We start from the raw sequence: 11,275 nt of genomic DNA, 5'->3' as shown, positions 1-11,275 counted from the left end.
GGTTTTCTAGGTGGTTTCTTGCGTGTTGCTGGTCTCCTCTGAGTGGTTTTTGGCACATTAGTGGTTGTTAGGGTTGTTAGTGTTGGCTGTTTGTGTTAGGGTAGGTTAGGGTCCCTCACACGGTTTGCAGCTTGACGTGCTGTGAGGGCTTGTGTGCATCAGTGATGCTGAGAGCTACGCCACTGGTACTTCACAGCTACCGGTAGGGTCACCCATAGTGGACAGGTCTCAGCTGAGATGCCCGACCAAGACAAACCACCTGATTCTGGACAGCATGAGATTGGCCTAATGCTCCAGACAGAAGACGTCACTGAATGACCAGAAGAATTTAAATGACTGCTTATGTGGAGTTTCAGATGGACCAGGGCAAACTACTATTAGATCTTCTCTGCAATATATATATATATATACCACACACACACACACACACACACACACACACACACACACACACACACACACACACACACACACACAAAACAATAAGTTTAGAATTACATATATACTATAATATAATATTACATTAATTAAAAAAAATATATATATATATATATATATATATATATATATATAATTAAAAATAAGATTTCAGTTTATTATTGTGTTAAATGTGAAAATAAGTTAGCAAGTAAACATTTACAAAAATAATCTATAATACAAAGAAATTCAGATTTAAATGGCACAGAAAATTATGACAAAATTATTTTGTGAGTGTGACATCCTTTTATTTCAAAGAATCAAGTTTATTGTACTTTATTGCATTTTACTAATGCAAGTATGATTTTCCAAAATGAAAATTATCTTTAAAGTAAGAATCTAAAACTTCCAGTAGGCAGTAGTGTAAAGTAACTAATTACAAATACTCAAATTACTGTAACTGAGTAGTTTTTATCAGGAATTGTAATTTACCAAATAGTTTTTAAAATGTGTACTTTTACTTTCCCTTGAGTACATTTTTAGTGCTGTATCTGTAATTTTACTACAAACTACTATCTGGACTGTTTAAAACATGAATTAATTCAGAAAGACACACAAAAGATCTTGGTTGTGGCTTTTAGCGTAATGTTTAATTCTTACTACTTTTTTCATTGTTAAATTAAAAAAAGTTGTAAATTTGACTTAATTTATGACGTATGATGTATTCTCAAATCTCTTAGTGGCCATGAGCAAAAATCTGACTTCAGAGTTTTAATTTAAGAATTATTATTGACCTAGATATTACTATTACTTTATTGCTACTACTAGTCAAGGGCGAGGCCAGAAATTTTAAAATAAGGGGACCTTGGTGAACTAAGGTTGGACCTCATTGCCTACTCTTAAACTTAGTGTATAATAACTAGTTTCTTATATCTATGATCTCTGATAATTTAGTAATTGATTTAATGAGTGACATTTTAGAGTATCCAATCCCTATTTTTTTTTATGAATGAGCAATTTCATGCAAATGTCAACCTTGCCATGAAAAATAATTAAGTTTTCACCAAAATAGAGAAACTGTTTCTAAATTTTTTGTGTTAGCAAGTATTTTACAGTACTTTAAAAATATTAAAAGATTTATCTGTCAGTGTTTCAAACTATTATATTTAATTTGCCAAAATCACAAGTGGCAATTACACAGCTGTCACATCCATAACGGAAAAGTGTAACATCCATAACAACACTTTTTCCTCATAAATGCAAAAATGTCAAATAAAATAAAAATCAATAATTTTTAATCCTATAGTAAGCCGACTCATATCTGTTTAATTAGCATTGTTTCTTTTGGGTTGTGCAGTTTAACTGACAGAATTTCTACAAAGTCTGTTGTGGACTGTAATTCGCAAACTTTTTTGTCACATCCGTAACGCATGTCTATTTTTCTATTTAAAAAAAAATGTTTACAAATTTATATTTTTCTGATCCCATAACTCTGTGGTTAGTTGTTTTGGAAAATATAAACAGATTTTTCAATATAATGTTAACGTATACTTTCTATATGAATATATGTTTTGAGTTTTTACTGCAAATGTCACATCCATAACACTGGAATTGCCCACATAAATAAATTGCAAAAATGTGCAGAGAATTCAGTTCAATTCAATTCACCTTTATTTGGATAGCGCTTTTACAATGTAGATTGTGTCAAAGCAGCTTTATATAAAAGATCATAATAAATTGAAACAGTGTGGTTCAGTTTTCAGAGTTTAAGTTCAGTTCAGTTTAGCTCAGTACAGTGTGGTTTAATAATCACTACTGAGAGTCCAAACACTGAAGAGCAAATCCATCGATGCGCAGCTCTACAGACCCCGAACTATGCAAGCTAGTGGCGACAGCGGCGAGAAAAAAAACTTCACCAATTGGCGAAAGTGAAGAATTAAAAAACCTTGTGAGAAACCAGGCTCAGTTGGGCACGACCATTTCTCCACTGGCCAAACATCTTGTGCAGAGCTGCAGTCTAGGCACCGGAGGCTGGAAGCTGGACCTCAGCGAAGATTCGTCTGTCCCTGGAGTGTCACAGGAATCAGTCTAATGCTCGCACTCCTCCATGACCATCCCAATAGCTGGATACGGCCTGGACCAGGATATGGAAACCTTGGGATAATCTCGTCGCTGGTCTTGGATCGAATCAGTGGCGCTGCATAGTCTGAGGGCCTAGTATCCCTTGGTGGAAATAGAGAATAAAGAAAATAATTAGCGTAGCTGCTGTTCTTAGTGTATAAACGAGCTGCAGAAACCTGTGTGGAGCACATATCATACCGCTAAGTAATGCCCTGAGTGTATGCTTTACTAAAAAGATAGGTCTTTAATCTAGTTTTGAATTGGGAGAGTATGTCTGAGCCTCGGACATTATCATGAAGGCTATTCCAGAGTTTGGGAGCCATAAATGAGAAGACTCGACTTCCTTTACTGGACTTTGCTATTCTAGGTACTACTAGAAGCCCTGAGTATTGAGATCTTAAAGAGCGAGTTGGATTGTAGCGAGACAGAAGCTTGGTTAGACAAACAGGAGCTAGATTATTTAAAGCATTATAGGTAAGAAGCAATATTTTAAATTTAATACGAAACTTAACAGGCAGCCAGTGTAAGGAGGATAAAATTGGGGTGATATGATCATATTTTCTTGACCTGGTAAGAACTCTGGCAGCTCCATTTTGAATTAGCTGACGTTTATTAATAGAGAATGCTGGGCAGCCAGCAAAAATAGCATTACAGTAATCCAGCCTAGAAATCATAAAAGCATGGACTAGCTTTTCTGCATCTGAGATGAATAACATACCTCGTAACTTAGCGATATTTCTCAGATGAAAGAAGGCAGTTTTTGTGACATGAGATATATGATTTTCAAAAGTTAAATTGCTGTCTAATATGACATCCAGATCTTTTATAGTTGAGCTAACGCTAACTTTGTATCCCTCTAACTGTAGGTCGAGTTGTGAGATCTGCTGTGTACAGGATTTTGGCCCAATAAGTAATAATTCTGTTAAGTAATAGAGAATCCAAAATGTCATGAGGCCAATAGAAAACTGACTGCCATTCAGCTAGAATTAAAATAATTTTTTAAAAACTGATTGCGATACTTAAATGATTTATACTTTATTAAGCTAGACAAAACACACAATGAAAATTAAGCACAGCAATAAGGTTGCCGTTTCGAGCCCTTGCTGGGTCAGTTTGCATTTCTGTGTGAAGTTTGCATGTTCTTCCCGGGTTTCCTCCGAGTGCTCCGGTTTCCCCCACAGTCCAAAGACATGCGGTAAAGGTGAATTGAATAAGTGAAATTGGCCGTAGTGTATGTGTGTAAAAGAGTGCGTACGAGTGTATTCCAGAGTTAGGTTGCGGCATAAAGGGTATCCGCTTTGTAAAACATATGCTGAATAAGTTGGCGGTTCATTCCGCTGTGGCAACCTGATTAATGAAGAAACTAAGCCAAAAAGAAAATGAATGAATGAATGAATGTTCTTGACCAGCAAATAAGAATAGTCAGCTGGACAGCACTTCTAGTTTCATTTTCAGAGCTGCTGTCATCTGTGCAAAGTGCGGAGCAACAATCGGACAGTTCCATTTTTGTCTAAAGGAAAGGGTCTTTAAATTTAATTGACAAACTCTGATTGAAAGTATTCCACCTTACATTCGTTACATGCTTTCATTGCAGAATTTTTAAGCTTTAAAATATTTTGTCTGGGTGGGCCAGCCTTCAATCTGAGTGGGTCAGAGCCACACTGGCCTCTGTTCTATTAGTTATTAATTCAATTCAATTCACCTTTATTTGTATAGCGCTTTTACAACGTAGATTGTGTCAAAGCAGCTTCACATAAAAGATCATAGTAAATTGGAAAAGTGTAGTTCAGTATTTAGTGTTTAAGTACAGTTCAGCGTGGTTTAATAATCGCTACTGAGGGCCTAAACAAACAGTTATTACTACCCAGCCGGCATTTCAACGGTGATTCAATGTTGAATCAACGTCAGGTCTATGGTTGGATCAACGTTGAATTACCTTTCGATTTTGCAAATTGGATCAACGTTTATATAGTGACGTTGTTTCACCGTCGGACCACCACCGGTGATTCACCGTTGAAATCACAACGTTGTTTCACTCTTACCTTCTTCATGGGTGAATTGTGGTCGTTTTGTAGACGTTGAATGAAGGTTGAATTACCTTTCGATTTTGCAAATTGGATCAACGTTGATACCGTGACGTTGTTTCACCGTCATACATTTCAACGTAAGTTAAATAGAAATTACATACAACGCAAAGTCCATAAATATAGCAAACAAATTTTTACTAATAAAAAATACTCGACACAAATACACAACTTTGTGTATCAATTTATTTAATACACACCTCATTATTTCAATTATTCTAAATATACAGCAACATTTACAGCATACATATTTCATTAAAACCATGCAGGTTACTATACATGCTGTACACTCAAATACAGAAAAAAGGCATACAATTAAAGAGTCACTTTTTAATTAGGTTTCATGAATTAAAGTTAATGTTTACTAACATGAACAAAGAACAAATACTTGTACAGCATTTATTAATCATTTAATTAATTGAAATATGTCCCGATGCTATTAAAATCAAAATGTATGCTTGTTAACATTAATGCACTGAGCTGACATGAACTGTACTTTCTTTATATGAAAGATGCTTCATTGCTCTTTGTTCATGTTAGTAAATACATTAACACTTACTAATACAACCTTATTGTAAAGTGTTACCATCTTCAGAAAGACAGATACTAACTAAATTAAACTAAGTAACTAAACTACGCTTCAACCATCACAGTCTCCAAAATACAATTCTGTTTACAAAGTTTACAAAATACCCATTTTTAAAGTGGCTGCAGTAAAAAAATAAAATAAAAAACATCACTCACAACTAAGAATCACAAGTGAAATACATAACATCTGTTTGAGGTTTTATAGGTTGAGAGAAACACTTGAGGTAAAAGATGGCACTGGGGACAAAGAATCAAGAGTAAAACACTAAACATCTATAACAGTCTAGCAGTTAAATACATATTTATTTCTCAAACACCAGGTGAGTTTCCTACAAAATCAATAATGAGGTTTGCTATTCCAATTCATTGTAAATGAATGGCTTCACTTTCACAATAGTGAAAACTCATGCTATAATCTAAACCTGACATTACTCCTTCACTTTGCAGGTCTGCATGCTAAATATTTAGTAGTTTTTTTTTTTTTTTGTATAAAGTACATCTATTGTGTTTAGCATTACTGCAGCAAAACTGAGCACCTGTGACAGTGGAACATAGACAAATATTTCAGTAAATCATCAAGAAAAAGTGTAGAATATATGGTTTGATTCTCTCTCACAAACACAACAGTAAAAGCAATTTGTTATTCCGTTATTATTATCATAAAAATTGCATGTTCACAGGGGTCTTATAATAATGGCTCACATTTGTGAATGTAGGACCACTATTTCACTATTACATGTCACATTAAGTGTTCATATAGGTTCTGTTATTAATTACCTGTGTCATCCCAGAGACCTGTTAATCTTCAGAACACAAACTAAAATATTTTAGATTAAATGCTCCTCATCCTCTACAGACAGCAATGGTCCCAAGATGGTCATTGTCCAGATAAGGCACAAAACACATTGTCAAAACGTTCCATGTGACTTCAGTGATTTCAACTGTGAACATACCAAGCTCCAACAACACTTTAGTGAGGCAAAACAAAACAGTAAATACAAATGTGTTTGCGCATATCTCTCCCGCATCAGATCAGCGTGTGTGTTTACTACGAGCAGTAAGCACACACCATGACCTGTTGTGACAAAGGCAAACAAGTTATTTTTACAGTACTTACTGTGATTTAACCTTTATGACAAATGTACTGGACCTGTTACACATATCTTTTATGAACACAAATTTCACTGTAACGGATGCTGTTGTTTTGCTCCAGTTATACCTTTAGAGAACACCGTACTAGTCAGACATCCATACAAAAGCAGAGAGTTTGGTCTTGTGTAGCAGAACTGCAATAGATGTCTGTCTGTCTAGGCTGACACTGGTTTAGGCCATCAGTATGTCCTTGATGCCCTCAAATGGAGCTTCCAGAAAACCTGCAATAAATGAAATACGAGGTTACAACTAAGTTGGTATCAGCTATTATACAAAGTGAAATTCAAATATTTATTTTTTATTGAATCCAAATTTGTCTTATAATAATCGCCACACTCAATAATTTTGACTCATCCATCTGAATATTCCTAACTAAGAGAAGTGAAGAATTAGGTGTGATGTCGTCAGGAAGCCCTTCGCCAGTACTGGTGCCAGCATTTCCAGAATTCAAATTTCAGATTCTCGAAAAAATTGCTTTTTTTTTTTTTTTTTTTTTTTTTTAACCAAGGCTGCAGTAAAGAATCATGAAACATTCAACACATCTAATAATTACAAGTTGTTGTAAACCATTACATGTACTGTAAAAGCTGTTTAAAGCTTTTTAGACATGGTTGAGAAAAACTCTAGAAGGAGTAGCACTTCTGTAAAAGTCTGCATGTAGGACAGAGAATAAAAGGGATAGTTAAAAATTTGTATTCTGTCGTCATTTACTGACCACGTTGAACACAAAAGAAGATATTTTGAAGAAAGCTGCAAATCTATTTAACCATTGACTTCTATAGTATTTTTTTCTACTATGGAGGTCAATGTTCACAGGTTTTTAGTTTTTTTTTCAGAATAGCCTCTTTTGTGTTCAACAAAATAAACTCATAATGGTTTTAAACCATTTGGGGAGTAAAATGTGAGTAAATTTTCATTCTTGGGTGAACTATCCCTTTCAGTTGGAAAACACCAATATTCTTAAGTAGACCCTTTTCGCAAGACAGATGATGCATTTCATTTGTCATCTTAATCCTCAAGTTTTTAATATTTAGATTTATTTAAATAGCATGTTTATTTATTTGTTTTAATGACATTTAATAAAAACAACTTCCCATTGACATCACATGTACTGGACCTGCTACACATGTATCACTATTTTTTTTAATACAAATTTCACTGTAACAGGTGCTGTTGTTTTGCTCCAGTAATACCTTTAGAGAACACAGTAGCAGTCAAGACATCCATACAAAAGCCTTGGCATGGAGTAGCAGAACTGCAGTCTGTCCAGGCTGACACAGGTTTAGGCCATCTGCGTGTTCTTGATGCCCCTCAACTGGACCTTCCAGAAAACTCAGAAAGTTAAAACCCATTACACCTTTTATCTGCTACTATACAAAGTGTAATTTAAGCATTAATTTCTCACTAAATACATATTTGTTCCCCAATACTGTCACATAGTATAACATCACAACATGATTTCACAATAATAATATCAATATAACAATATAATATCACAACATAGCCTAACAATCAATAAACAAACAGATTAGAAAGAGAATATCACCAATCAAAGCACCAAGAAGATTTAACAGATAGCTTAGTTAAAGTTAAAGTAAACTTACATGGACAAAGCCTTTTCCATTCAATGCTGTGCAAGTTAGTGCGTCTCTGGAGTAAGTTACATCTCTAAAAGCAAAAACAACAACAACAGTGAAACGACAGCAGTTCACTTTGTAATAATAACACTATGATACAGCGTATAATGTTTTATAACGTTGCTCAGTAACTTTAAACTGCGTTTGGAGTTTATCGCTTTGAATTTGCCATAAAAACGCTCATTTAGACTAACGTTAAACATGTGACATTACCTGCGCGTCACCGGAGCGCAAACAAGACTAAAAACAAACTGGAAAGTTTTAAATGCTTCAAAATTCGAAACACTACACCAAGGCACATTTAAGATACACTGTGTGTAAAACAAAATCGGGGGGTAAATAAAACATTAAAGCATCTAAAACACGCTTACCTCTGAATTCTGCTGCACTGCAGGTCAGGTGTTCGTAATTAAGTGAAGCCCAAGTGAAGCGCTGCGCGTGGCCGCGTGCGCCGAGTCCTCCGATACCATGGTAACCAAACATGTTGAATATTGGGTGAAACCATGACGTTAATTCAACATACAGACCATGATAAAAAAAATGTCAACGTTGATTTGTACAAGGATTTCTGTAACTTTTTTCAACCATTTATCATTCAACATTGTTTCAACATTAAAGCAACAACTGACTTATTTTCAACCACATTTCAACGTTGAAGCCTTGTCATTTGCAGGCTGTTTTTCAACCGTTCAACATTAAACGTTCTATCAACATTATTTCAACGTTCAAAACACATCTGACCTTATTTCAACCATATTTCAACGTTGAAGGTCGGTCGTGTGCCGGCTGGGTATATAGTGCTATTGACCTAGTTTTTTTATAGTGAATGACATCCAGTTTTTTTTTTTACAATTATTGCAATACATTAAAAAAAAAAAAAATTCAATGTCAATCAGTCAGATGACCTGTTTTGTTCGAAACAAATGGAAATTAATTTAAGACACATCAGATTTCTCTCTAATGAAATAAAAAAAAAAACATTCTCACTGAATTTCTCCAGATGTAGATGCCCAAAGACATCTTCCTGGTGCATGAGTGTTCATAAGGCTTTTATCAGTACAGCAACACAAATGCTCTTGTGTGCAGGAAGCAGTTCTTCAGACAGGAAGCGGAGAGCAGTACTTTGGGAAGCCCTGCTGCTGCTGAGCTTCTAGAGCACTTGCAGTCCATATACCGGATCTCTGCTCACCTGCACTCAACTCAACACTGATGCAGCACCAGGTGGGTTCTCATTCACTGACACTCTGTACTTTTGACAAATTAAAGCTTTTGCTTGCCTTTGGATTAAGCTTGTTTCATACAAAAATCATTAGAAAATCTGTTAAACAAAAATATATATCAGTTATGCACATATTAATTGTAATAGATACTCTAGATCTGTTGCAACTTATGCATATTTGAAATTTAGTGTCCTAAAAGGTATTTTAAACAAAAAGGAAACACTTTTCTTGCAAATGGCTAGCATATTTGATAAAAAGGCTAAGAATAAAATGTCGATTTAAAATGAATAACAATAAACTGTTTGTCTTTTCAGGTGAAGAATAATGCTGCCCTGAAGATCAGCAAGTTTCTCTCTAACGAATGTCTTCCTTCAAGTAATGATCCTGCTGTTTCCGTCTTCCAGCGTTTAGTATGTAGTGAGATTCTGAAGTAGATTAAGTTGTTTTGTCATTGCAGATTGTGGGGGAAGCCCTTGCGAGAAGCTGGAGTTTGATCTAGAATGGTTGGCCATCTTGAAAGCGACAGACCACCTTCAGTTTCTAGATCACTCCGCTGGACAAAAGACACCACAGCAAATACAAAACAGATTACAATGATCACAGTTGCTTTTTTTTTTACCTGACACCGTATTGACAAAATTGGCTTAGGATTTCAAGGAATAGTTCATCCAAAAATAAAATAAAAAAATAACCCCAAAATTCACTTAGGGACTGTAACAAGAGTGGTAAGTAGTACCAGTTTATTTTAAGGATGGCAGGTTAAACAGATACTAAATATTGATTCACAGAATGGATATGGCTGGATCTAAAGGAGCTGGAAAGACTAGAGCAGGGGTGGCCAACGCTGTTCTTGAAGAGCCACCTTCCTGCAGATTTCAGTTGCAACCCATATCAAACAAACCTGCCTGTAATTATCACGTGGTGGTGTTCAGGTCCTAATTAATTGGTTCAGGTGTGTTTGAGATGGGTAGCAACTGAAATCTGCAAGAAGGTGGCTCTCCAGGAACAGGGTTGGCCACCCCTGGACTAGAGCATAGATATAGATGGGCAGGAACACAGGCAACCAGAAACAAGGGGAACAACGACGACCAGACAGGGAACCAGTATAAACCACACTAGAAAGGAGAGACGCAGACATTGGAAATGACAAGAAAACACAAGAGGTGAGTACATTGGCCAGACACTAAATGAAGCTTGGTGATGGATTATATAGGGCTGAGGAAATGGTGTCCAGGTGTGGGGCTAATCAGAAATCATGTGATGGGGATTGTAGTTATTGTGGTGGTTGTGAATTGGAAGAACCTGGTCGTATGATTGGTCTCACACAATCACATGATGTGATGCAGGTTAGAGTTCTCCAAGCTTAAATTTTCCAACGCAGAGAACTGTGAAACTTGTTATACGAGCTTGCATTGCCAGTCTCCCGAATTTGCATACATAAGAATGGAAGTCTATTGGAAAACTGCAGTGTGACTGCGGCTTCTATAAACGTTTATGGGGTGGTTTTCATTTTTGGGTGAACTGTTCTTATAGCTCGGTCATAACAGTGGAGTTAACATATTTCCATGACATACACAACAAAATAAGCAAAAATTACAGTAGTCGTCTGAATTGAGGTCCCAGTAGTCAATATTTTGCAGATGAATTCAATTCTAAGTCTATGTATGTTATCCTGTTCCTCTGCTTCTTTCAGGTGGGATTTCAGTCCATTAGACAGACATCTACATCCTGGTTGGTAAAGCAGACAGACTTACAGGGAGGAGTTTTCAGCTTTCTTCAATAACTACAAAATTCAGAAAAACAATTAAACATTTAAGACATTATAAATTACTTTATTGTCACTTTTGTTAAATTTAAAGCTGCAGTAGGGGATCTGCCAAAATGCTAACTGTTTAGCATACTATCTTTGAAAACACAGTTTCCCCCTGCCGTCCAAAACCACGCCTCCTGATATCATGAACGTGTGCTGTAATGAAGTTCACGGCCCTTTGGCCGCCGGGAAGGAGGAGGCGGAGAACCGACGCAGGTTTAAATTATTTATTAAAAACAGGGACGG

The 11,275-nt window shown here is 35.9% G+C and overlaps 1 long non-coding RNA gene across 2 annotated transcripts; it reads right to left on the bottom strand.

The window, feature by feature from the left end:
* Positions 1-4,790: 4,790 nt before the first annotated feature.
* Positions 4,791-8,472, bottom strand: LOC137489372 (uncharacterized). Of its 2 annotated transcripts, none has more exons than XR_011008798.2 (4): positions 8,371-8,472; positions 7,967-8,030; positions 7,556-7,683; positions 4,791-6,583 (listed from the first exon to the last, which is right to left on the bottom strand). It is a non-coding gene; the product is annotated as an uncharacterized lncRNA (long non-coding RNA). The 2 variants fall into 2 exon arrangements; XR_012400465.1 differs by having other exon boundaries at positions 4,798-6,583; positions 7,967-8,012.
* Positions 8,473-11,275: the final 2,803 nt, after the last annotated feature.

This window comes from Danio rerio, chromosome 25 (genome assembly GCF_049306965.1).
Source record: "Danio rerio strain Tuebingen ecotype United States chromosome 25, GRCz12tu, whole genome shotgun sequence".
Lineage (NCBI taxonomy): Eukaryota > Metazoa > Chordata > Actinopteri > Cypriniformes > Danionidae > Danio > Danio rerio.
Note: the sequence above shows the minus strand (reverse complement) of the source record. Positions and strands in the feature narration are given on the sequence as shown.